The sequence below is a fragment of the Gossypium hirsutum genome, chromosome A01, assembly GCF_007990345.1.
Source record: "Gossypium hirsutum isolate 1008001.06 chromosome A01, Gossypium_hirsutum_v2.1, whole genome shotgun sequence".
Lineage (NCBI taxonomy): Eukaryota > Viridiplantae > Streptophyta > Magnoliopsida > Malvales > Malvaceae > Gossypium > Gossypium hirsutum.
The window spans coordinates 70,914,390-70,940,451 of NC_053424.1; the positions used below are offsets into that span (position 1 = coordinate 70,914,390).

Below are 26,062 nucleotides of genomic sequence, written 5' to 3' on the forward strand. Positions count from 1 at the left end.
GAATGGTTTAGACAATCACCTTCAATTTTTGATGTGTTGCCGGAATTGCGAGCTTGAAGGGTGATTGTTTCGTCTCCCACATGAAGTGTGAGCTCACCTGTGCCAACATCAATAATCGTTCTAGTAGTTGCTAAAAAGGGCCTTCCTAAAATCAAAGGAGTGTTGCTATCCTCCTCTCTGTCTAGAACAACGAAGTCAATGGGAAATATAAATTTATCAATTTTAACTAGCACATCTTCAATAATACCCCTAGGAAATCTAATAATTTTATCTGCTAATTGAATGCTCATCCTAGTCTATTTGGGTTTCACAAGACCTAGTTGTTTAAACATTTTGTAAGGCATGACGTTAATAATAGCCCCTAAATCAGCTAATGCATTATTAACATCTAAACTACCAATTGAGCAAGGAATTGTAAAACTCCTTGGATCTTTCAATTTTTTGGGTAGTTTATTTTGTAGAATAGCTGAGTAAACTGTGTTTAGCTTTACATACGAAGCCTCGTCCAACTTCCACTTATTTGCTAAAAGCTCCTTTAAATATTTCATTGCGTTTGGCATTTGGGATAGAGCTTCAATAAACGGTAAGTTAATATGTATTTTTTTTAAGAGTTTAAGGAATTTACGAAATTGTTTATCTAAGCGGTCTTTCCTTGTCACATTAGGGTATGGCACACGAGGTTTGTATTCTGTACTTACTGATTTCTTCCCATTGTGGTCTACCTCACCTTTACCTTTGCTTATCTCAGTTTCTTGCCTTGGTTCTGGTTCAAGTGTGACTACCTTTTCCTCATCTTGACCAGTAATCACATTGAGTTGCTCTATGGCATTATATTCTATGTTACTTGGCAAGCTACCTTGTGGTCATTTAGAAATCAACTTGGCAAGCTGTCCAATCTGAGTTTCGTGCCCTTGGATCAATGATTGTTAATTCTTAAGTGCTTTCTCGGTATTTTGAAAACAAGTTTCTGATATCGTTATAAATTTTGTTAGCATCTCCTCAAGGTTTGGCTTTTTCTTCTGCTGGTAAGGTGGTTGTTGAAAACCTAGAGGATGTTGTGGCCCTTGATTTCCTTGACCACCCCACGAGAAATTGGGATGGTTCCTCCAACCTGCATTATAAGTGTTACTATATGGGTTACTTTGGGATCTAGAGTTATTGTTACCCATTTATTGGACTTGTTCCTCCTCGATGCTAGGGTTGAAGGGTTGATATTCTATGCATGCTACTCCCCCATTCGAATCACACCTCATCACTGGATGTAACTGAGTAGAACAACACAAACTTTCAATCTTTTTATTTAAGAGTTCTACTTGGTTAGATAGCATAGTAACAACGTCGAGGTTGAAAACACTGGCTGCTTTCGTCGGATTTGTTCTCATAACTTGCCACTGATAGTTATTCAGTGACATCTCCTCAATAAATTCGTAAGCCACCTCAGGTGTCTTATTATTGATAGTTCCTCCAGCAGCTGCATCAATTATCTGGCGAGTCGAAGGATTGAGGCCATTATGGAACGTTTGAACCTGTAGCCAAAGCGGTAACCCATGGTGAGGGCACCTTCTCAAAAGGTCCTTGTATCTTTCCCAGGCATCGTAGAGTGTTTCTAAGTCCATCTGCACAAACGAAGAGATATCATTACGTAATTTGGCTGTTTTAGCCGGTGGAAAATATTTTAATAAAAATTTTTCGATCATTTGTTCCCAAGTAGTGATTGACCCTCGTGGTAATGAGTTCAACCATTGTTTAGCCTTATTGCTTAACAAAAAGGGAAACAACCGAAGATGTATGGCATCATCAAAAACGCCATTGATTTTAAATGTATCGCAAAATTCTAGGAAATTTGCCAAGTGAGCGTTGAGATCCTCGTCTTGCAAACCATCAAACTGAACAAACTGTTGCATCATTTGAATTGTGTAAGGTTTCAGTTCAAAATTATTTTCAGCAATAGTAGGTCTAACAATACTTGACTCAGTTCCTGTTAAAGAAGGTTTAGCATAATCATACATAGTGTGCGGAGCAAGATTTTGATTAACAGCAATTGCAAGAGGTAGCGAATTTTCTTGGTTTTCAGCCATCTCCTCGGTTGTGGTTTGAATATTGTCCTCTTGCTCGTTCTCTATGTATCTTAAGTTTCGCCTTATTTCTCTTTGGTTTCTGTGAACTATGCGATCAATCTCACTATCAAAAAGTAATGGTCCTGACGGGTTTCTTCTAGTTATAAACTATAAGAACCTGCTAGAAAAAGGGAAAAAGAAGAATTACTAATAAAAAATAGAATAAAATTTAAATTGAAGTAAAAGTAAATGGCTAAAGTAATAAAAATCGAGTGTTCCTAATATCTTAGTTCCCCGGCAATGGCGCCAAAAACTTGATACATGATATTCGTAACAGGTTTTAAATATTTATAATGAATCATTCTTGAAACTAACTATTATTACGGTTAAGGCAAGTGTACCTATCGAACAGTAGTATAGCTTTAGCAAGATCGGATTATCAAACCCAACGGAACTAAAATTACTAGTATTAACTTTCTTTTTATCATCTAGCCTAAAAAATAAAAGGGGTTTTGTTTATCTAACTAATTAACTAAACTAAGAAATCACATAAAATAGAATTGGGGAATTACTTTTGGGAAAACGATTGAATTAAGACAATACCTACGGAAAAATCCACCTAGACTCCGCTTGTTATTTGACTCTGAATCGGATGATTTATTCATTTGACTTGATCTATAGAAATCCCTAATTATATTATTATCCCTCTCGAGACTAACAATGTTTAATCCTAGGTTGAATAATTGAAATCTCTTTTAATTAACTCCTTAGGGTTGCATTAACTCAATCTATAGATCCTGTTATTAGGATTTACCCTAATCCAACAAAATCTTGTCACCCTATCTCTAGGCGTGCAATCAACTCCGCTTAATTATGACAAATGTACTCTTAGACAGGGTCTATTCCTCCTCTGAATATGAGCTTAACTTGAATCAATATCCTAGAATATCAAGACAAGAATTTAGAACACATAATTAAGAACAAGTCAAATATTTATCATACAATTCAGATAATAATAACAGGATCTGTCTTAGGTTTCATTCCCCTTAGGTATTTAGGGGTTTTAGTTCATAACTAAAAAGGTAAACATCTCAAAAGAATAATGAATACAAAACATAAAGAAAAACCCAAAACTCCTGAAGGAAAATTGAGGGGAGATCTTTAGTCTTGATGATGAATTGGCTTCTGAGATGGATCAATCAGCTTTCCTTGAGCAATTCCCTGCTTCCTTCCCTGTGTCCTCTTTCCTCCTCCTCTAGGGTGTATTTATAGGCTTTAGAATGCCTAAGAACCCTCAAAACTAGCCTTTTCCGAATTAGACTAAACTTGGGCTCTACAGGGACACGCCCGTGTGACATTCCCGTGTGCGATTACTTTAGGTCGTGGTCAAGCCTGTTAAATAGGCACGAGCGTATGGTCCACCCGTGTGAGTTGTGCTTCAATTCTACCAAATTGACACGGCCGTGTGGTCTGCCCATGTGAGGAGGTCCAGGCCGAGTTGATTTAGTATGTTGGCCTATTTTCTCCATTTTTGGCTCGTTTCTCATTCCTTTCACTCTCCTATGCTCACCTAAGTATAAAATATGAAATTAAGACATTAGGAGCATTGAATTCACCAATTTTAAGGAAAAATCATCCATAAAATGTGCTAAGCATGGGATAGAAATATGTATAAATTTTGGTTTATCAACAGCCTTGACTACGGGCTGGAGTAATGGCACATGGGCATGTCCCTGTCGAGCCCAAGTATAACCCTATTCGAAAAAGGCCAATTTTAAGGGCTCTTAGACATTCTAAAGCCTATTTAAACACCTGAGGAGGCACTTAGGAGGGGGACGCAGAGTAGGAGGAAAGGAATTACTCAAGAGAAGCCGATTGGTCCATATCTAAAACCGGATCCATCATCAAGATTGAATATCTCCCTCCAATTTCCATTCAGGGGTTTTGGGTTTTCTTTATATTTTGTATTCATTATTCTTTTGAGATGTTTCTTCTATAATTATGAACTAAACCCCCTAAATACCTAAGGGGAATGAAACCTAAGACGGATCTTGTTATTATTATCTGAATTGTATGATAAATATTTGACTTGTTCTTAATTATGTGCTCTTAATTCTTATTTTAATATTCTAGGATATTGATTCGAGTTAATGCTCTTATTCAGAGGAGGAATAGACCCTGTCTAAGAGTAAATTTGTCATAATTAAGCGGAGTTGATTTCACGCCTAGAGATAGGGTGATAAGATTTTGTTGGATTAGGGTGAAACCCAATAAGGGGATCCATAGATCGAGTTAATGCAACACTAGGTGTTAATTAGAAAGAGATTTCAATTAATTGACCTAGGGTTAGACGTAATTAGTCTCGAGAGAGATAATAATATAACTTAGGGATTTCTACGGATCAAGTCAAATGAATAAATTGTCTAATTCAGAGTCAAATAACAAGTGAAGTCTAGGTGGATTTTTCATTGGGTATTGTTTTAATCAATCGAGTTTTCCCAAAAGCTTTTTCTGAAATATTCACTCTCTGCACTCTTAGTTTAGTAATTAGTTTATATAACCAAATACCTTAACTTTTAGGCTAGATAATAAAAGGAAGGTAATTACTAGTACTCTTGGTTCCTTTGGGTTCGACAATCCGGTCTTGCTAAAGCTATATTAGTGTTTGATAGGTACACTTGCCTTTATCCTGATAATAGTTAGTTTCAAGAATGATTAATTATAAATATTTAAAACCTGTCACGAATATCACGTATCACCTTCTTTGTGGCTGCATTCAATTTATGATAATCCATACAAACTCGCCATCCCATGGGAATGCATGTAGGAATTAATTCATCCTTATCGTTGTAAACCATAGTGATGCCATTCTTTTTAGGTACGCATTGCACTGGACTTACCTAATTGCTATCAGAAATTGGATAAATAATTCCAGCATCAACCAATTTTATGATTTCCTTCTTGACTTCCTTCATCTTCTTATTTAATCTTCTTTTTTGTTCAATTGATTGCCTGCTTTCATCTTCCAAACTGATTTTGTGTATGCAAAAAGAAGGACATATCGACAATACTCCAAGCAATAGCTCATTTATGTTGCTTGATAATATGGATCAATTTCTCTTATTGAGTTACATCCAGTGTTGTGGAGACAATAACTGGGAGAGTATTGTGATCACCCAAAAAAACATATTTAAGATAAGGAGGTAGTGATTTCAATTCCAGAGTAGGAGCATCTTCAATAGATTGTTTGAAAATTGGGATTGTTCTATTGGCTAGGTCTAAGGAATCAATCTGCCATCCATGCTTGAGTTCAAGATTATTAGCTTCAACCATGCTGTCACAACCGTCTAAGAACTCGGCATCAGATGTCACTGCAAACTCTTCAGAAAGTATTGTGCTTTGGTCATTGAATTCTTCCTCAATTAGATCATTTAGCACATCGACAGTATGGCATTCTTCTTTTTCATTACATTGAATAGATTCAAAAACACTAAAGGTGACTTGCTCATCATTAAGTCGCATGGTTAGTTCACCTATGTAAACATCAATAAGAGTTTGGTCGGTGGCTAAAAATGATGGTAAAAAAATTTATGGGATCCTCCTTGTCTACCTCGAAGTCAAGTATGATAAAATCAGTCGAAAAAACGAATTTATCTACATGAACTAAGACATCTTTGATTTGCCTTTCAGGTTGAGCCAAGGATCGTTTGACTAGTTGTAATGTCACTGTAATAGATTTCATGTGACCAATTCCCAAATTTTTGCAAGTAGATAGTGGTATTAGGTTAATGCTAGCTCCCAAACCACATAAAGCCTTGCCTAAATAATGATTTCCAATTAAACATGGGATGGTAAAGTTCCCAGGATCTTTCAATTTCTGGGGCAACTTGTTTGTCAAAACAACACTACAGCCTTCTGTGAGTGCAATAGTTTTAATATCAGTGAGTTTCTTCTTCTTGGACAAGAGTTCTTTCATAAATTTCCCAGAACTCAGAATTTGTACCAGAGTGTCTACTAAAGGAATGTTGATATGCAGTTTCCTCAGACTAAAATTTTTTGTGTCATAGGTAATGAGTCTGGTGGTCCAGTATTCAGATTTGAAGCAATTTGTCCTAATTGTGCCTCCAGTGCCTGAATGGAAGATGAATTCCCTTATATGATAGCTTCCATGTAAGTAATATGCTCCCACATTAACACCTCAAGAGTTTCTAATGGGTCAGAAGTAGAAGCTTGAGTGTACGATTGCTGTAGATGTCTTTGAACATGCTGATTTGGTATTGAAGAGTGTTGTGGTTGCATTGTATTTTGGTGTGGATGTGTTTGGCATTGTTGTGTATGCATCTGAGTGTGCTAATTGTAGTTCTACTGTTGTTGATTGTAATTCCCTTGTCTTGGATTATAATTGCCTTAAGTAGATGTATTCCCATATCTGAATGTCGCAGGATGTTTTCCAGCATTTTAAGTTCCCCAAAACTATTGGTTGCGTGAAGAGTTGTTATAAAAGTTACCATAAGAATTGTTACGGATGTTACTAATATAACAAGAATTCTCACCATGTTATGGATAATCTTCATTGCTATGGTTGTCACTACAAATCTCACAACAAAAAGTAGGAACATCAATGCCATTAGTCCCTTGCATATTTTTAGTCAAGTTTGTGAGAGAAGAAACTTGAGCATTCAGTGCAATTATTGCATCTAATTCAATAACTCCTAGAGTAGTTTTTGCTTGTGCAGCTCTGGAGATAGGGTATTGATAATCATTCTGAGCAATTCTTTCAAGAATTCTCACAATATCATTATAAGTACAATCCAGCAGAGGTCCAGTGGTTGATGTGTCGACAAGATTCCTTGTATGTGAAAATTCAACCCATTATAAAAGATCTCAATTTGTGTTTCTGGTTGAATGCCGTGCATGGGACAACGTTGAAGTAAAGATTTATAACATTCCTAGGTTCTGTGAAGATTTTCATCATCCAACTGATGATAAGCAATAATATTATTTCGAAGAGCATTCATTGTTGGCGGGTTAAATCACAAAACAAACTATGTTGCTTGTGCATTCAAAGAAGTAATTGATTTAGTAGGTAGCCCAAAAAACCAAGTACGGGCTCTTCCCTATAAGGAATAAGGAAGTAATTGCATCTTCAAGGCATCATCAGGAACACCTTATTGACTAAAGGAAGCACATATCAATAAAAAGGATTTAAGATGTTCATTCACATCTTCATGTGGCAGTCCAGCATATTGTCCATTAGAATTCAACATTTGAAACATTACTGGCTTGAGTTCAGAATTCCCAGCTTGGATTGTTGGCCTAACAACCCTCTTTTGTAAATCATCCAAGACAGGTACTACAAAATCTCGTATAGTCCTATTTTGTATGTGAGCATCTTGCAGCAACAATGGGTTATTAACATTTTGCTGTTGCATTGGAGGTATGGCTGCATTGTTCCCTGGTATAGCCATATTTCTTTATTCTTGAAGTTTACTCTGAACAATCTTTTCAATTCCTGGATCAAAATTGACAAGATAGTTTGACTTGCTTCGGGTCATAAAACACCTAAAATAAAGTTGAAGAAATAGCAACAAAGAAAAACCAATTAGTGAATACTAAATATTATGTAAGGAAAATAAAGTATAAAAACACACAAAAACAAAAATAAACATGAAACAAATGCCATCCCCGGCAATGACACCAAAAACTTGATCGACTGTTTAAAGTCACGGCAATAATGTGCAAGCGTACATTGTCGATACAAGTATAGCATACAGATATGAGTCTATCGGATATCGATCCCTCAGGGGTGGTTGTCTTTTGTTTATTAATGTCGGTGCAATAACTAGATAGAAACGAGATAAGTTGTGAGGATAGTTGTCAGAGCAACAACTTGAAAACAATAAAATAAAATATGATAATGATAAATTAGGATCTCCAAGCGTCACTCCTCTATTTAATCTTAGACTTAAACATGCACATTAACCCCACCTTTCGATGATGCAATATGGCACTATTAAAAATAAGTGGACTAATTTCCTCTAATCCTTACTCAACTTCTATTGTAATGCTTGTTGGTTTGAATTGTCATTGCACTTTCCAGTGTCAGTGACTTCAATAACATTTCCATGTTAAGAAACATTCAAACCCCAAGATTAAATAATAAAAGCAAGATTGAATAAGATAACATTTAAACAAGAATTCATGCATACTTCCATACAAACAGAAAATAGAGAGTAATCACCAGCGTTTAGAAAGAAATAAGAAAGAATTGAGTGGAGAATACTATTCCTAGACAACTCATTTGAATCTCTCTATTCCTTCTTGTCTCGCACATAGGTCTCCTTGTCAAAAGCTAATTTGCATCAATTTTCACGTTGACTCACCGTGAGAGGCTTAAGCTACCATAGTCGCAAGCTTCAAGGTAGGATGAGAATGATGATGGTCAAGAAAAATCTCTCTCCTCGTCTCTATTTTTTTTCTCATGTCAACCTTTTATTTTCTCCTCCAATAGTACAAGTGTCATTTCCTCAGAATTATTCATTCCTTGTACGTACAGGTTAGTTATACCAGATTGGATAGCTCATACATTTTTAGTTCTTATCCGAACAGCTATCAAGTGTGGTGACAATCTGGACGCAATCTGAAATTAACTCATGCAGTGACATTAATGCAAAAAGATAGGAAAATTAAGGATAAAAATAGGCTAGCATTCACTGAGTTATAAAATTCAATTTACTAAACTAAAAATGCTAAAATATATGCTAAGGGTAACTAAATGGGAACAATTTAACCAATGAGTAAGGAGGAAAACCTATGTTCTTTCTAGTGCTATCCGAGTGTGATGGTCACTAAACTAACTATAAATACGATTAAGGCAAGTGCACCTATTGAACGATAGTATAGTTATGGTGATTAGGAAATATCATATCCACGAGGACTAAAAGTACTTTTAATTACTGTTTTTCTATTATTTAGCTGACAAATTGGAGTGATCGTTTTTGATCTAAAATTACTAAACTAATCTAATTGAGAACGTAATAGAGAATGAAATAGAAAAATAATTGAAGATAACCAATGAGATAGACAATACCCAAGAAAGAATCCACCTAGACTTCACCTATCATTATTGATTTGAATTAAATGATTTATTCACTTGTGTCTTGCTCTGTAGAAGTCCCTAAATTATGTTAGTATCTCTTTCGAGAGTAAGAACAACTGACTCTAGGTTGATTAAGTGAAATCTCTTTCTAATAAAAAACCCCTATTGTCGCATTAACGCGATATATGGATTCCCCTATTAGTTTGACTCTAATCTAGTAGATTTATGTCGTCCTATTTCTAGGATTCTATGCAACTCCACTCAATTATGCTAGATCTACTCTGAAACAGGGACTTTTGCTCCACTGAAATAAGTACATTAAACATGAATTAATATTCTGGAAATATTAAAAACAAGAAATAAGCATACATAATTGAGAACAAGAATCAAGTATTTATCATGTAAATCAGAAATCAAATAATAAGATTCATCATAGGTTTCATCTTTCCTAGGTATCTAGGGAATTTAGTTCATAATGCTGAATAGAAACATCTCAAAGTTAGGATGACCACAAGACATAAAGAAACTCAATAAAACATCGAAATAAATTAAATAGAGATCTTCGATCTTGAAGGAAATCAGCTTCAGAGTTGATTTCAATGGAATTCTTCGAGTGTTTTCTTCAATCTTCTGTGATTGTCGCCCTTTAGGTATTCTTCTAATTGGTATTTATAAACTTTAGAATGCTCAGAAAGCCTAAAATTGAGTTTTTTCGCTTATCTGGGAAGCAAGTTGTGAAATCGATACAGGCTAGCACATGGGCATGTAGTCACCCCATGTAGCTCAGACGGCCTTGTGGCCTACTCGTGTTGAAATGCCCAGGCCGTTTTGATCCTGAAAACAGCTCTATTTGTTTGTTTTTGACTCGTTTTTCACTCCTTTCGCTCCCAAATCCTCTCCTCAGTATAGAAACATGAATTTAAAGGATTAGGAGCATCAAATTCACTAATTTACATAATTAATCATCCAAAAACGCATAAAGATTGGGATTAAAATAAGTTACTTTTATAGCTTATCAAATATCCCCACACTTAAGCATTTTCTTATTCTCAAGAAAAATCCTCAATTCGCATTAAAATTAATATTTCTCAACTTGTAATTCCCACCAATAATGTCTCAAAATAATTCATAAATAATCATGCATTGGAAATTCAACTAAAATAGCACTAAATTCTCAAACAATCCAAGCTAACATTTTTAAACATGAAAACATAGGTGTCTCCCATTATCTAAGTAAGTACCTTTAATTCAAAATCAACAAAAATTGACATTTTCACTAAAGATTCACTCAAATCATTCAAAGTGTTTAAGGTTCAAGAATAAGCACTCAATAGTCAAACATGAAAAGTTATTACCATAGGCTTGCATGACAATCAAATCTCCACCACTATAAAATGATATGATATATAAATCAAAAGGTCTTTAAGAGGTTGTAACGAGACTTAGGTTAAGGGTGTGGAGAAAGGCTACAAAAATTGGTTATAATCGAGATTGAATTGATAAATTACCAAACTAGAAAAAAAGAACAAGTGCCAAATTAAAAACAATTACATCAATCGAGAACTATTCAAGAATAAAAATGACATTCTTCTAAAAAATATGAATTTAATTGTTCAAGCTCAGTCAACATAAAACTAAATAATAATCAATATTTTTTCAATTATTTTTTCTTCTTTTTTTTATCTGAAAGAATAAGAAATAATTCAGTAAATCAAAAAAAATCATAATTAAGCAACTAACCAAATCAAACCTCAACAAAAAGGACTCAATAAAACGAGAAATGTCTCGACGAAAAAAATGAGTTATGGGTTAACAGTAATGGGTAAGTTAAGAAATGGTGTGTTAGGCTCAACGGGGTTCACTAAAGGTTAATTAAAAAGGTAGGATTTTTATGAGATAAGTAGGTTAAAACCTAAGTGCCTTTATCATATCTGCAACACCCCTTACTCGTACTAGAGACTAAGATCAAGGACGAGGCGTTACCAGACATGTACTCGAACATTTTCGAAAAATACGGGTTATAAAATTTCGTTCCAATTTGAACCCAATCAAACAACATCTTTGTGTCCCTATTATGGGCCTACAGGGCCCAAGATGTACATTGAGAAAGGTCCCACACTTAACCAAGGACCTGAAAAAGTTCTTGAAAAATTTTCTAAGTTAAGCCTCACACGCCCGTGTAGAGGCAATGCACATGCCTGTGTGCTTTAGGACACGCCCGTGTCTCCTAACCGTGTGGAATTAATTGAATTTATTTTCTATTTCGAACCTACAGGGGTTTTCACACAGCCAAGCACACGCTTGTGTCCCTAGCCCCTATCCTTCACACAGCCTAGACACGCCCGTGTGGTCGCCCGTGTCCAAAAACTTGAGCATTTTGTTTGTGACATCAGCATGCATTTAGGGGTACACGGCCAAGACATATGACTGTGTGCTAGGTCGTGCCCTCCACATAGTTGAGACATACGGCTGTGTCTCTACCCGTGTGTTTACTACCATGCATTTTGGCATAATATTTTTAGGTGTAGGGGGCACACGGCCATTTCACACGCCCATAAGGCGGTCCGTGTGTCGCACACGGCCTAGACACACACCCATGTGTCCACCCGTGTGGACCTTGTTAGGCTATTTTCCAAGCTTTGGATCACCCTAATAACCATATACACTTATATTTTTCAATAACACTTAACATGGTCTAATTATACCCTTAAATGACCTTAATATACCTCATTGCATGTAAACCTTATCTCATCGGTTTTTTATACATGCTAGGTTGTCCCTTTTATCTTAAGGATTTCCATGACTTGTGACTCAATTAAGATTGGCTCGTTATCTTAACTCATTGCCAAAATTGTGGCCTAACCACCCCATGTGATTTGGTCATTCTACATATGACTGATTGTAATACACCATATTTAATCATCACAAGAACATTGGACCATAACATGCAAAATTTGGTAGGTTATAACCTACACCAATATGAGCCAATTTCCACGTCCATATACAAGTGAATATGTATACTTTTATAAGCCTTCATATTGGCTAATCAAATGACACATATAACAAAATAACAAAAGGCCTATACATGCCATTGAACAAAATAAGAGTATCTATATACCAAAGCTAGACAAGATGATAGTGTGTTGACTCTCCAATCGTCCCTCAATCTTCGCGAGTCCACGAGCTCTGTAAGATAAGGAAAATAAAGGGGTAAGCATTTACATGCGTAGTAATCTTGAATAATTGGAAAGTAAACTTACCGATTAATTAGCATGCATCCATATTAGGCAATAAAACCAACAAGCATGAAATAGTTTCCCTATCACATGCACTCAATCAACAAGTTAGTCTCATAACAATGCACAATGCAATTTGTCTTAGATGAGCTCATCATTCAACATATTCATTTTTATATCTCATGTTAATCCCGTTGAGTTTCTTGGAAGTCTCGATGGATTGTCCTTTTTCCGTCATGTCATAAGAGCGATCATCTCAAGTATGCACTCTCGCGAACCTCACATCATACGGCGAGATTACTAGTCTAGGCTAAATCCCTCGCAATGTAAACTCATAGAGTGATGTCGGGATTACCAGTCCAGGCTAAATCCCTTACAGCGACAAACACCCGTAATGAGCTCAGATCTGAATTACCAATCCAGGCTAAATTCAGACCCTAGTTGGATTACCCGTCCATGTTAAATACACAATGCACACATATTCTTCGGGAGGCTCGACCACTCAAGGAACACCCGTCCGGGCTAGATCCTTCCTATATTTGATATCAACAGATTACCCGTCTGGGCTAAATCCTTTTCTGCAACACATGCAAGATCTCAAGTCATGTAAGCCATGGTTTATCCATTGAATTTCCCTTTTAGACTTCAATTGGGACATTTATTATCATTTCATTATTATTAACATACTTCATGAATTTTCATGCCATCATTATAATCAATTATCATACATTCATAACACATGTAACTAGGCATATTAATAGTTTACTTAAAGTTATTCGAACTTACCTGGTATCCGTTTCGGTTTTGCGTCTCGGTTATTCTGAAAGCTTTCATTTTCCTCGATCGACCTCTAGAATTTGTTCCTCGAGGTATATAATAATAAAAATGAATCATTAATACCTCACATTATTCTTTTCGAGTCTAAATTTCACCCTCAAACAAAATGACTGTTTTGCCCCTAACCTTTCAAATTTTTACGATTTAGTTCCTAGGCTCGTACAATGACATGCATGCAATTTATACATTACCCAAACCTAGCCGAATGTTCTTTCATCTTATGGCAGCCCACATTTTCCATTATTCCATATTTCTATAGCATATTTTACACCTTTTTTGAAAAGATCCTTTTCGGGGTTTTTCATGAAAATCACATAAAAAAAGATGTTTAACACACATCCAACTTTCATATTCCTCTATAAAACATCAAGGAATAAACATGTCACACATGGATCATTTTGCAAACATGAACCCTAACTCAAAATATACGTAGAAATGGAGAGAGTAAGCTACCGAGATTTCAAAAATACAAAGAACATTAAAAACGGGGCTAGGGAGCACTTACTATTGAGCTTGAAAAGGTTGAAAACCCTAGCTATGGAGAGCTTGAGAATTTGGGCTAGATGAATGAGAAGAATGGCTGATTTTTGGCTTATTTTTCCTATTTTATTTCATTAATTAGCCAAATGACCAAAATGCCCTCAAACTCTTTCTTTAAAATTTCATCCATACAAGCCCATTTTTGTCCAAAAACTTAGAAATTGGGAAAAGTTCTCTTTAAGACCTTCTAATTAATAATCTAAAGAAATTTCATACAAATTGCTTCTAGAATTGAAGTTTTACTATTTATTCAGTTTGGTCCTTATTTTCCAATTAGACACCTTACTCATAGAATTTCTTCATGAAACTTTAGCACATGCATATTCTCATATTCTAGACCTCATAATAACCATAAAATAAATATTTAAACATCAGATTTGTGGTCTCGAAACCACTGTTCCCACTAGGCCCTATTTCGAGATGTTACATTTCTCCCTCATTAGGAACTTTCGTCCTCGAAAGTCTTACTAGTAGAGATGTTCGGATATTGGCTTCTCATGGTTTCTTTTGGCTCCCATGTAGCCTCTTACACACCATGTCGATGCCATAAGACTTTTACCAAAGCCATATCTTTATTTGTCAGCTGTTTAACTTCACGAGCCAGAATCTTTACCGGTTCTTCACCATAGGTCATGTCCGGTCTAATTTTGATCTCCGTCGGTGAAATCACATGAGGGGGGTATGATCAGTATCACCTTAACATAGATACGTGGAATACATTATGAATCTTTTCCAGTTCTAGTGGCAATGCCAAGTGATAGACTAATGGTCCAACTTTTTCAGTGATCTCGTATGGTCCGATAAATTGCGGATTCAGTTTGCCTTTCTGGCCAAATCTCAATACCTTTTTTGATGGAGATACTTTCAAGAATACTTTATCTCCAACTTGAAACTCAATCTCTTTTCTTTTCAGATCAGCATATGACTTTTGCCTATCTGATGCCGCTTTTAAACAATCACGTATCATTTTAATCTTTTCCTCGGTTTCATTGATCAGATCAACTCCGTGAATCTGACTCTCCTTAAGTTCCATCTAATGCAATGGAGTTCGGCACTTTCTAACATACAAGCCTCATAAGGTGCCATCTTCAAACTCGTTTGAAAACTGTAGTTGTAGGCGAATTCTACCAATGGCAAGTATTTTTCCCAGCTACCCTGAAATTCAAGGATGCAACATCGCAACGTATCCTCAAGAATTTGAATCATCGGTTCAGACTGACCATCAGTCTATGGGTGAAAAGCTGTACTAAAACTCAACCTAGTACCCAAGGCTTCTTGTAACTTCAATCAGAATCTTGAAGTGAATCTCGGGTCTCTGTCTGAAATAATCGATAATAGTACCCTGTGTAATCTCACAATTTCAGATATATACAAATCGGCCAACTTGTCAAGTGAATAATCTATCCTTACCAGAATAAAATGAGCCACAACCCACATAGCATCTTTATTTTTCGGGGTCAATGGTAATCCTATCACGAAGTCCATAGTGATTCTATCCCACTTCCATTCGGGGACCATCACAGGCTATAGTAAACCAGAAGGTATTTGATATTCAGCTTTAACTTGCAAACATATCAAGCTTTTCGATACAAATTCTGAGATGTCTCTCTTCATGCTGTCCCACCACTACATTTTCTTCAAATCATTATACATCTTGGTACTTCCTAGATGAATAGACAAACGGCTATCATGTGCCTCTTGCAAGATTTTCTAAATAATTTCTTCGTCCCTCAGTACACAAACTCTATCTCTGAACATCAAGCATCCATAAGGACTAATCTGAAAATCTGATTCATTACCTGACTCACATTGAGCTCTTTTAGCTTGCAGAACACTATCATTAGTTTGAGCATCATAAATTTCCTGAAGTAACGTCGACCTAGCCCTTAGCTCTGCCAAAACTGAACCATCATTAAACAACACCAATCCAATGTCTATGGCCCTTAGTGCAAACAAAGATTTTCTGCTTAACGCGTCGGTGACCACATTTACCTTTCTTGGGTGAAATTGATGATCAGCTCGTAATCTTTAATTAGTTCTAACCATCTCCACTGTCTCAGATTCAATTCTTTTTAAGTCATCAAATACTTCAAACTTTTGTGGTTTTTGAATATATGACAAGTCTCACCATATAAGTAATGCCTCCAGATTTTCGAGGCAAAATCAATGCTGGCAAGCTCTAAGTCGTGCGTTGGATTGTTCTTCTCGTGTGGCTTTAACTGCCGTGAAGGATAGGATATCACCTTGACATCTTGCATAAGTACACAACCCAGTCTATTTAAGGATGCATTACTGTAGACCACAAACTCTTTTCCCGACTTAAGTAATACTAATATAGGAGCTTCATTCAACAATGTCTTCAACTTCTCAAAACTCTACTGACACTTTTTCGTCCATTTAAACTTAACGTCTTTCTGTAGTAACCTCGTCATCGGAGTCGCTATCATGGAGAATCTGTAACGCCCCATACCCAAGACCATCGCCGGAGTCGAACACGAGGTGTTAACAGACTTAATTATTACTTAAACAGCTAAAACAATTTATTTTTAAAATTTTAAGTCAAGCTAGCAATCTGCGTCACAGTCGCTTAAAATTCATATCTCGAGTTCCAAAACGGGGCAGGGAGCACTTACTATTGAGCTTGAAAATGTTGAATACCCTAGCTATGGAGAGATTGAGAATTTGGGCTAGATGAAGGAGAAGAATGGCTGATTTTCGGCTTATTTTTCCCATTTTATTTCATTAATTAGCCAAATGACCAAATTGCCCTCATGCCATTTCTTTAAAATTTCATCTATACAATCCCATTTTTGTCCAAAAACTTAGAAATTGGCAAAATTTCTCTTTAAGACCTTTTAATTAATAATCTAAAGCAATTTCATACAAATTTCTTCTAGAATCCAAGTTTTACAATTTATTCAATTTGGTCATTATTTTCCAATTGGACACCTTACTCATAGAATTTCTTCATGAAACTTTAGCAGAAGCACATATTCATATTCTAGGCCTTATAATAACCATAAAATAAATATTTCAACGTCGGATTTGTGGTCCCGAAACCATTGTTCTAACTAGGCCCTATTTCGGGATGTTACAATATCAGTAAATCAAATCAAAATGTGTGGTCTCGACATGTATAATCAAGCAAGTTTTAGAATAATAAATCAAACTGAAACACTCATAACCAATAATAAAATGAGCAAGAAAAATATATGGTCTAAAGGCTCAAAATCTCACAAAAATTGGTTTTTGATGTCAATCTTGCAAATTTCAAACTTAAAGCTAATACTTCAATTTAGGGAAACAACCTAAGAATTTTTAATTACTGAAAAATAACTTATCATGCTTAAGTATCTCATGTCTTAAAGTTTAAATAAACTAATACAAAATTATCAACAAATTAATCTAAAACATATCAACAAAAATTCCAAATTGACAAAAAATTATTCTAATGGAAGTATGAGAAAATTACTTGAATACAAGACATAATTCAGGGATTTTCTAATAATTATATAAATAATCTCCCCACACTTAAGACGTGCATTCTCCTCAATGTACAAATAGATAAAATCACAGTATAAGTAGAATATCATAAGAGAGGGAGAAAACTAAAATTGCCCTAAAAATTAGATAAATTTGCCAGAATGGTGAATACTGGAATTGTAGACAAATATAGATGTATTGCATGATTCCAAGCAAACTAATAAGAAAATAAACACAAATAGTGTAAAAGATTAAAAGGTTACTAACTCGATTAAAAACAACCATAAAGATAAAAATATAGTTCAAAAGATAAGAAACAAAATAAGTAAGAAAAACAATAAAAACAACTAAAAATAACAATAAAAACAAAAAAAATAAACTTAATGGTCCTCATCATCAAAAGCGTCGGTGTTGTAGGTTGTCGGTGCTGAAGATGTTATATGAGAATGTTGACATATCTGCTGCAATGTCGCATCAATACTGTCGAACCTCTGAAAGCAATGTTGCTCGAAGCAAGTGAATCGCTTGAAGAGATCCTTTAAAGTAGAAGCAAAAGAAATATGACAGTGACTCAAAGGTGGATGATGAGGTGGATCCTCGTGATGGAAAGGGACATCATCAGTGAAGTCCTCAGGTTCATTCTGAGAGTCAGAAAGATATAGCTGGTACTGAGGAGGATCTACTCCACGAAGCTGCTCGATCATCCTCATATTGGTCATGCTTGAAATTCCCTGTAGAGACATCTGGCCAGTGAGTGTAAGCGTAGAAGACTGCTTCGGTGTGTCGAGGAGACTGAAGTGTCGAGGCAAGTCACATAAGGGCTTAAACAAATAGGACCCTTCCTATTGCAGTCTATCTGATTACGAAAGGCGAGGGCGATGAAGTAAGCTAAATAAAAATATGCCCTATGGCCATGCTCCATAAAATAAATGCAGCGGTGGTACTGACGACTCCAGTGCTCTCTTTCCTACTGATCAAATTGTGAACCAAAAGGGCATGAATATATCGTAAAGCAGGAGGGAGAGAAGTCGCTTTCGAGCGACTCGCTTCATGAGGTGACGTGCTCGTCGTAAGATATAACCAACAACGAGATGGAAAGTAGTGGCTATGCCAACGTAGGTGTGGAAAGTTCTCGGCACTCATAAACTCTTTAGTGTACAGTCCCAAAGCAACGCTGAACTCAAGGACACTCATATGTCGTGCTAGGCCACCGAGTCTGAAAGTAATAGTGCTCAGCTCATCATGAGTCATCATCACATGCTGGAGAGTAAATGTAAAGTAGAGCTTCAAAGTTAGCTCTGTGTATGTGGGTTCGATGATAGAGAAGAACCGGTCCCATGGGGCTATGGCAATAAAGGCATGCACATGATCAGCTAACTAGACTTGCTCCAAGGTGGCCCAATCAATGCATCGGCCTAAATCGAGTGGTTGTAGTTGAAGTAGCTAAAATAAGTCCTCCTAGAGACCCACAGAAATCAAATATAGGGGTGGCAAGCCTCGGCGGAAGCACTCGAGGAGAAGGTCATGCCAAGTGTCTTCTGATTTTCAAAGCGGGGACAACGACCTTAGATTTATGGCGTGTGTTCATCATGGTGTGCTTAAAAATGAAAGATTCAATTTTAGGAAAGCATTAAATAAAGCATCACTAAATGCGCAAATAAAGAGCCGATAAATCAAGATCCAAATGGGTAAAACAGAAATCTAGTCCTAAAAGAATATGTACCTATACCTAATAATGCAAAAGCTAGAATAAAAGAAAACAATACGTATAAATAATGAAATGATAATAATAAGAATAATTAAAACAATAAAACATATAATAATAATACTAAGATAATAATAATAAAAGAAACTGAAACCTGAACATAAGAAAATAGTAAGATGAACATAACTATAGAAATGTTACAGAAAAATAAGAAGACTAACGAATAATGAAAATAAAACAAAACTAAAAACAAAAGACTAATGCACATAATGACATAGCTAAATAATGAATCTAGAATAAGAAGAAAAATAAGAAATAGAACAAGAAAAGAAATAAAAAGAAATGGTAATAAAAGAAATCAAAACAAACACAATAAAAAAGAACTAATTATAGACATACGAATAATAAAAAAATAGATAAATAAAATAAAATAAATAAAGAGAGTAAAAAGGGAGGACCGATGGATAGTAAATGCGGTGGTTGGTGGCCGGAGACACGTCATCTGGGACTAGGGGCATGGTTGGTGAACAATGATGAAGGGAGGGTTGGGGTTGTAGGGGCAGTCGATGGGTGGGGGAAAAGGAATCAGATAGGGGTGGGGGTAGGGGAAGGAAGGAAAGGGGAAAGAACGGGAGTGTGACAAAAGGGGAAAAGAACTTGGTGAGGCGGTCAGGCTCGTGTTTGTAGGTGCTTGGAAAGAGTGGGAAGAAGGCTCGATGAGGGTTTAGGCAACGAAGGTGGGAGTCTGGAAAGGGAAGGAAAGATAGGGAGTTAGGGCATGGGAGAAGGAGAGAGGGAGAGGACATGGGGGTAGGGGTGGGGGTGGGGATGGCGATCTAGCGATGGAGCAGTGGTTGATCTGGCAAAGAGAGGGTCGCGCGGGGTTGGCCAGAGTTGGAAGGGGGTTGGTTGGCAGTGGCTAAGGTTAAGGGATGAAAGTTTGGGGAAGATGAAAGTGAAATAAAAAATTTAGGGTTTGAGTGTTAAAAGGGAGACAAGGTCGTGTAAGGACTCATGTTAGGCCACACTGCCGTTTCACACGCCTATGTGGTTCTTTCTCAGCCCGTGTGATGTTCAAAAAATAAGCCCAGTCTTTACACGGTCGTGTACGATCTCCTTCACTACTCCCAAGCCCGTATGACCTCTACACACCCGTATGACTCCTCTGTGTCTCGAACACGGCTGTGTGCCTTGCCTGTGTAACTCTCTAACTTGATTTAAAATTGGAAAAATTAGCTCCAAGTTTCACACTGCCTAAGACATGCCCGTGTGTCTAGGCCGTGTGTGCCACATAACCGTACGACTATTTTAAGCCGTGTAACAGTTGAATTTTTGAAAAATTAAGTCATAGGATCCACATGGCCAAGGACACGCCTGTGTGTCCAGGCCATGTAACTCACTGTCCAACCCCTTATAGTGCACATGGCTTAGGACATGCCCGTGTGTCCAGGCCATGTGGGTCAAAAACACAATCTTTTTGAAAATTAATTATTTTTAAAAATAACATGAAATAAAAATTAAGAGAATTAACAGTGTTAACACTCAGATTGCCTTCCGAAAAGCACTTATTTAAAGTCTAAGCTCGACTTACCTCGTATTCCCATGGTTATGGTGGTTTACGGAGCCAAGGCTCCTCTTTCTCGCTATCAATTTTATGATCAAAGTAAGGTTTGAGTTGAGTATTATTTACATTAAACGTGCCAAATTCAAAATGGCTTACCTCAATTGTACCGTATGGAAGGACATTCAATACCGTAAAAGGGATTGATCTATTTGCAATTCGTGGATCCATTTTATCTAGCAGTACCTTATCCCCAACATTAAATTGGCTCATTCCATCCACATGCTCATCATGGCGACACTTTAGCTCTTCATCGTGCTTTTGCAGTTTCTCCTTGACATGTGTCTGCCATTCATCCTGTTCATCAATTTGTAGCATTTTTTCTTCATAAATCGTTTTATTTCTGTCTCATGGACTAAAACGTGACTCCATTACATTTTTTCGAGGGGCTTCTTGCAAAGAAGGTTGAGCCACATGGTTACTCATATTAAGAAAACTTGTAAAATCATCTTGATCACTAAATGTCTTAATAGAATCATGAGCTTGGAGAGTAATCATTTTGTCACCTACACGAAGCACTAATTCACCCATACCAACATCAATTATAGTTCTAGCAATTGCTAAAAAAGGCTGACCTCACCCTCATCCATATCTAAAATAACAAAATCAACTGGGAATATGAATTTATCAATTTTTACAAGAAAATCTTCAATAATACCCTTAGGAAATCTAATGGTTCTATCTGCTAATTGAATACTCATCCTTGTTTGTTTGGGTTTCCCAAAACCTAATTACTTAAACATTTTATAGTGCATGACATTAATACTAGCCTCTAAATCAGCCAAAGCATTATTAGTATTCAAACTACCAATTAAACAAGGAATAGTAAAACTCCCTAGATCCTTCAATCTGTTGGGTAGTTTATTTTACAATATGGCCAAGAAAATTGCATTTAGTTCCACATGTGACGAATCATCTAACTTCCTTTTGTTTGTCAAAAGCTCTTTTAAAAATTTAACGGAATTGGGCATCTGTGAAAGAGCTTCAACAAATGATAATTTAATATGTAATTTTTTTTAAAATTTTAAGAAATTTACCAAACTATTCATTCGTGTGGTCTTTCTTCTTTATGTTAGGATATGGTACTTAAGGTTTATATTCTGTAGCAACTGACTTTTGCTCATCTGGCTTACCTCAACCTTATCGTTACTTACCACAATTTTTTACGTCGGTTCAGGTTCAGATTCAACTAACCATTTTTTATTTCGCACAATAATTACATGAAGTTGCTCCCATGGGTTAGTTTCAGTATTGCTACTTTAGTGTTTTGAAAGCAGGTTTTTAACACTGAGATAAACTTTGTCAACATCTCTTCACAGTCTTGCTGGTGAGGTTGTTGTTGGAAGCCTAGATGGGTTTGTGCCCTTTGATTTCCTTGACCACCCCAAGAGAAATTGGGATGGTTCCTTCAACCTGCATTAAAGGTATTGCTATAAGGGTTATTTTGAGGCCTAGAATTATTACCCATATAATTGATTTGTTCGTTCTCTATGTTAGGACTGTAGCGTAAACATTTTGGATTGTTCATTCCTCCTCCATTTGTATCACATTGCATCACCGGATGTATCCGCATAGAAACATATAAACCATCAATTTTCTTATTCAATTGTTTTACCTAATTTGATAACATGGTGACTACATCTAAATTGAAAACACTTGTTGCTTTCATCGACTTTGTCCTTATGACTTGGCACTAATAATTATTTAGTGCCATCTCCTTTATAAATTCATAAGCCACTTCGGGTATTTTATTATTCAGAGTTCCATAGGCTGATGCATCGATAAATTGTCTAGTTGAAGGATTCAAACCGTTGTAGAAGGTTTAAACCTGTAGCCATAGACGTAACCCATGGTAAGGACACCATTTCAATAAGTCCTTATACCTCTCTTATGCATTGTATAAAGTCTTTAAATCAATCTGAATGAAGGAAGAGATATCATTCCTCAACTTGGTTGTCTTAGCTGGTGGGAAGTACTTCAGTAGGAATTTCTCGGTCATTTGATCCCATGTAGTGATAGAGCCTCGTGGTAAAGAATTCAACCATTGTTTAGATTTCAACCATTGTTTAGATTTGTTCCTCAATGAGAAAGGGAATAACTGTAGGCGAATGGTATCGTCAGAAACACCATTTATCTTGAAAGTACCATAGACTTACAGAAAATTATCCAAATGAGTATTTGGATCTTTGTCTTGCAAACCATTAAGTTGAACAATTTGTTGTATCATTTGAATAGTGTTCGACTTTAGTTCAAAATTATTTGCAGCAATGTTAGGTTGCACAATACTCGATTCAGCCCGGTTAGAGTAGGCTTGGAATAATCATACATAGTACGAGGAATAGGATTTGGATTTACAAGATTTATAACAACTGCAGTAGGTAGCTGATTCTTCTGATTATCACCCATCTCCTAAGTAACAATAATGTCTTGTTTGTCTACTATATTTTTCTGACTTTGCCTTGCTTCCCTATGGTTTTTATGAGCTATACTTTCAATTTCACTGTCAAATAATAATGGTCCCAACTATTTTCTTCTAGTCATAAACTAAAAGAACATGGTAGAAGCAAAAAAAATTAAAAAATAGAATGTAAAAATTAAACTAAAAAAAATAAAATGCAATAAAAATAAACGGCTATATTAATAAAAATCGAGTGTTCCCAATATTTTAGTCCTTGGCAACGACGCTGAAAGCTTGATGGTCATTAAACTAACTATAAATACGATTAAGGCAAGCACATCTATCGAACAATAGTTTTAAAAATACAAAAAATATACATAAACTTAAAATTGATTTCAGAAATGTCAAGTTTTGTTGCCGGATTTATTCGTCAGCTCAATCATGTGCCCATGGATGCTCTTTCTATTTCATTTGTATCGATGTTCATCCAGAATCCATCATACCAATTCACCTTCCTTCGCTTGTCCTGTTCTTTAAACTTGTTTTTTCTACCTGCACTGATCACAGAAAACACTTTCCCTGGCTCAGGATAATTAGGGATTTTTACATATATTTGAAGACATTGCTTCCTTAATTTTTCCCTATTTATCTCATTTTGCTGGTGGCCACAATTAAAAATTTTAGTCTCACCATTGATCTTTATTGTTAATTCATTATTTTCGAAGTTAGTGGTGGACATGGAGGTTGCTAAAAATGGTCTACCCAACAGAATGGGTATCTCATGGTCCTCTTCAAAATCTAGGATAATAAAATCAACCAGGATGATAAAACTCCTCACCTTAACCAACACATCTTCAAGTAATCCTTTCAGTTGTACTGGAGGCTTATAAGCTAATTGTAGTGTGATATGGGTAATTTTAAGCCCTCATAACCCAAGGTTTTCATATATAGATAAGGGCATTAAATTAATATTGGCTCCTAAATCACAAAGTGCCTTACTAAAATGTATGTCCCCTATCTCTATAGGTATAGTAAAACTCCCTGAGTTTTTTAGTTTTGAGGGCATTTGTTTGGATATGATTGCACTACATGAGGCATTTACATTAACTTGCTCTCCTATTTTTATTTTCCTATGACAAGACATAATTTTTTTAAGTATTTAGCGTATTTAGGAACTTTTTCAATTAGATCATTTAGAGGTAGGTTAACATTTAGGGATTTAAATCAGTTTAGAAAACTTACAAATTTTACCTCATCTCGTCTTTGTTTTTCTTCTAACCCTGAAGGGAATGGTACCGTTTTCAGTGTAGGCTCCTTGATTGGCTTGTCCACTGACTTAGTTACCGACTTGGCGTCTTCGTCTGGTTCTAGTTCATTCTAATTTTCTTGATATTTCTATAAATAGGGAGGTTGATAATTAGCTTTTTTTATTGGATTAGAACTGTTACCTCCTTCCCGGTTTCCACCCCATCTCAAGTTTGGGTGGTCTCTTCATCTGGCATTATAAGTGTCTAAATAAGGGTTTCAACTCCTATTCTCAACGTAGTTGACATCCTCGGTTGGATTTAAACTAAGATCAATAAAAGTGCTTAACTAAAATATACTTTTTATTGAATTTAAACTAAAACATAATAAAAGTGCTTATATTCAAGCTCTTCATCTAAGGAAACTAGGTTAATCTACTACACTAAATTACAACAGATCACTTCCCTTTATGTCCAAATCTTAGGACTTTATTGCATGGCGATACCTTAAGGAATACATGCTCGCCCACTTGATACTCAATATCCCGCCATTTCAAGTCAGGATAAGACTTTTGTCTGTCTGAAGTAGACTTAAGCCTTTCACATCTTGTCTTCAACTTGTCCTCTATTTCGTGAATGAACTTAGGACAAACTATTCACTTTTCATCCAACTCAGCCCAACACAGGGGTGTTCAACACCTCGTTCTATACAATGTTTTAAAAGACGCCATCTGAATACTTGTTAGGTAACTATTGTTATGGGTGAACTCTTCTAAGGGTAAATAAAATTCCCAGCTTCTTGTAGATTCCAAAACACAGCTTCACAGCATGTCTTTTAACACTAGTATCAGTCTATCATATTTTCCATTTATTTGAGGGTCATAAGTAGTACTAATTTTAAACTTGCATTAAATTTGAGGAACCCTTTACAATATATTTTGGCATATACAACAATGTTGAAACACCTGGTGAACACCTTGCTGATACTCTTTTAGCGAACTTACCAATTCACCGAAGTACCGGCAAACCCCTAGTTCATCGAAACACTAGCATACCCTCACTTGTGAGGTCAAAACTTTTAGACCCAGTCTTGGGATGTTACAGGGTTTGCTGCAAAAGTTTTCACTTCGTGTTGCATCGTGGCATCCAAATTTATTTGGTAGCCTATGACATGACGACCTTTGATGAGCTGGTCAAAAAGGTAAAGGCTATCGATGAGATAAGGGAAGAGACTCTGCAAACTATATCAAGGTCTGGAAAAAAATGTTTGAATAGTTTAGGTAAACATCTAAGAGAGATCATGAATCATATAATTCCAGCAGAAACATTAGATGTAGTTTCCAATCATATCGGTCGCGATGGTAAGGTAACACCTAGGCTGGAAAATGAGGGTTGTCCAAATTATCAAGTTGGCCACTCCATGAACAATACGATCACATGCATCCTAAGGAATGCTGAAAATTGACTTGGGATGTTTTAAGTGTAGATCCAAAGAACATATGCTAACGGATTGCCTAGAATTGGTGGAAAGGTCACAAACTCATAGTTTAACCCCCACACCAGTATGAGTAGTTGCTTGTGGTCGAGGTCGTGGTAGAGGTAGTGATACAAGAAAGGTTGGGCAACAAAACTTGGCACACTCTATTGCAACACAAATCGAGACAGGAGGGCTCGCACGAGTATATGTTGTTAAGGAACCATAAGATCAGGGAACTATCAACGTCATCAGAGGTACCTTCACTCTACAAACTATTTTGTTGTTTTATTTGATTGATTTTAGTTCTACACACTTGTATGTTTTGAGTGAACTAGCCTGTGAGTTGAGTATTCTGGTAGGAAACA

General features: G+C 36.2%; 1 non-coding gene across 1 annotated transcript; it reads left to right on the forward strand.

The window, feature by feature from the left end:
• Positions 1 to 22,422: 22,422 nt before the first annotated feature.
• On the forward strand, positions 22,423 to 22,529 carry LOC121206858 (small nucleolar RNA R71). The gene has a single exon (XR_005902035.1). It is a non-coding gene; the product is annotated as a small nucleolar RNA R71 (small nucleolar RNA).
• Positions 22,530 to 26,062: the final 3,533 nt, after the last annotated feature.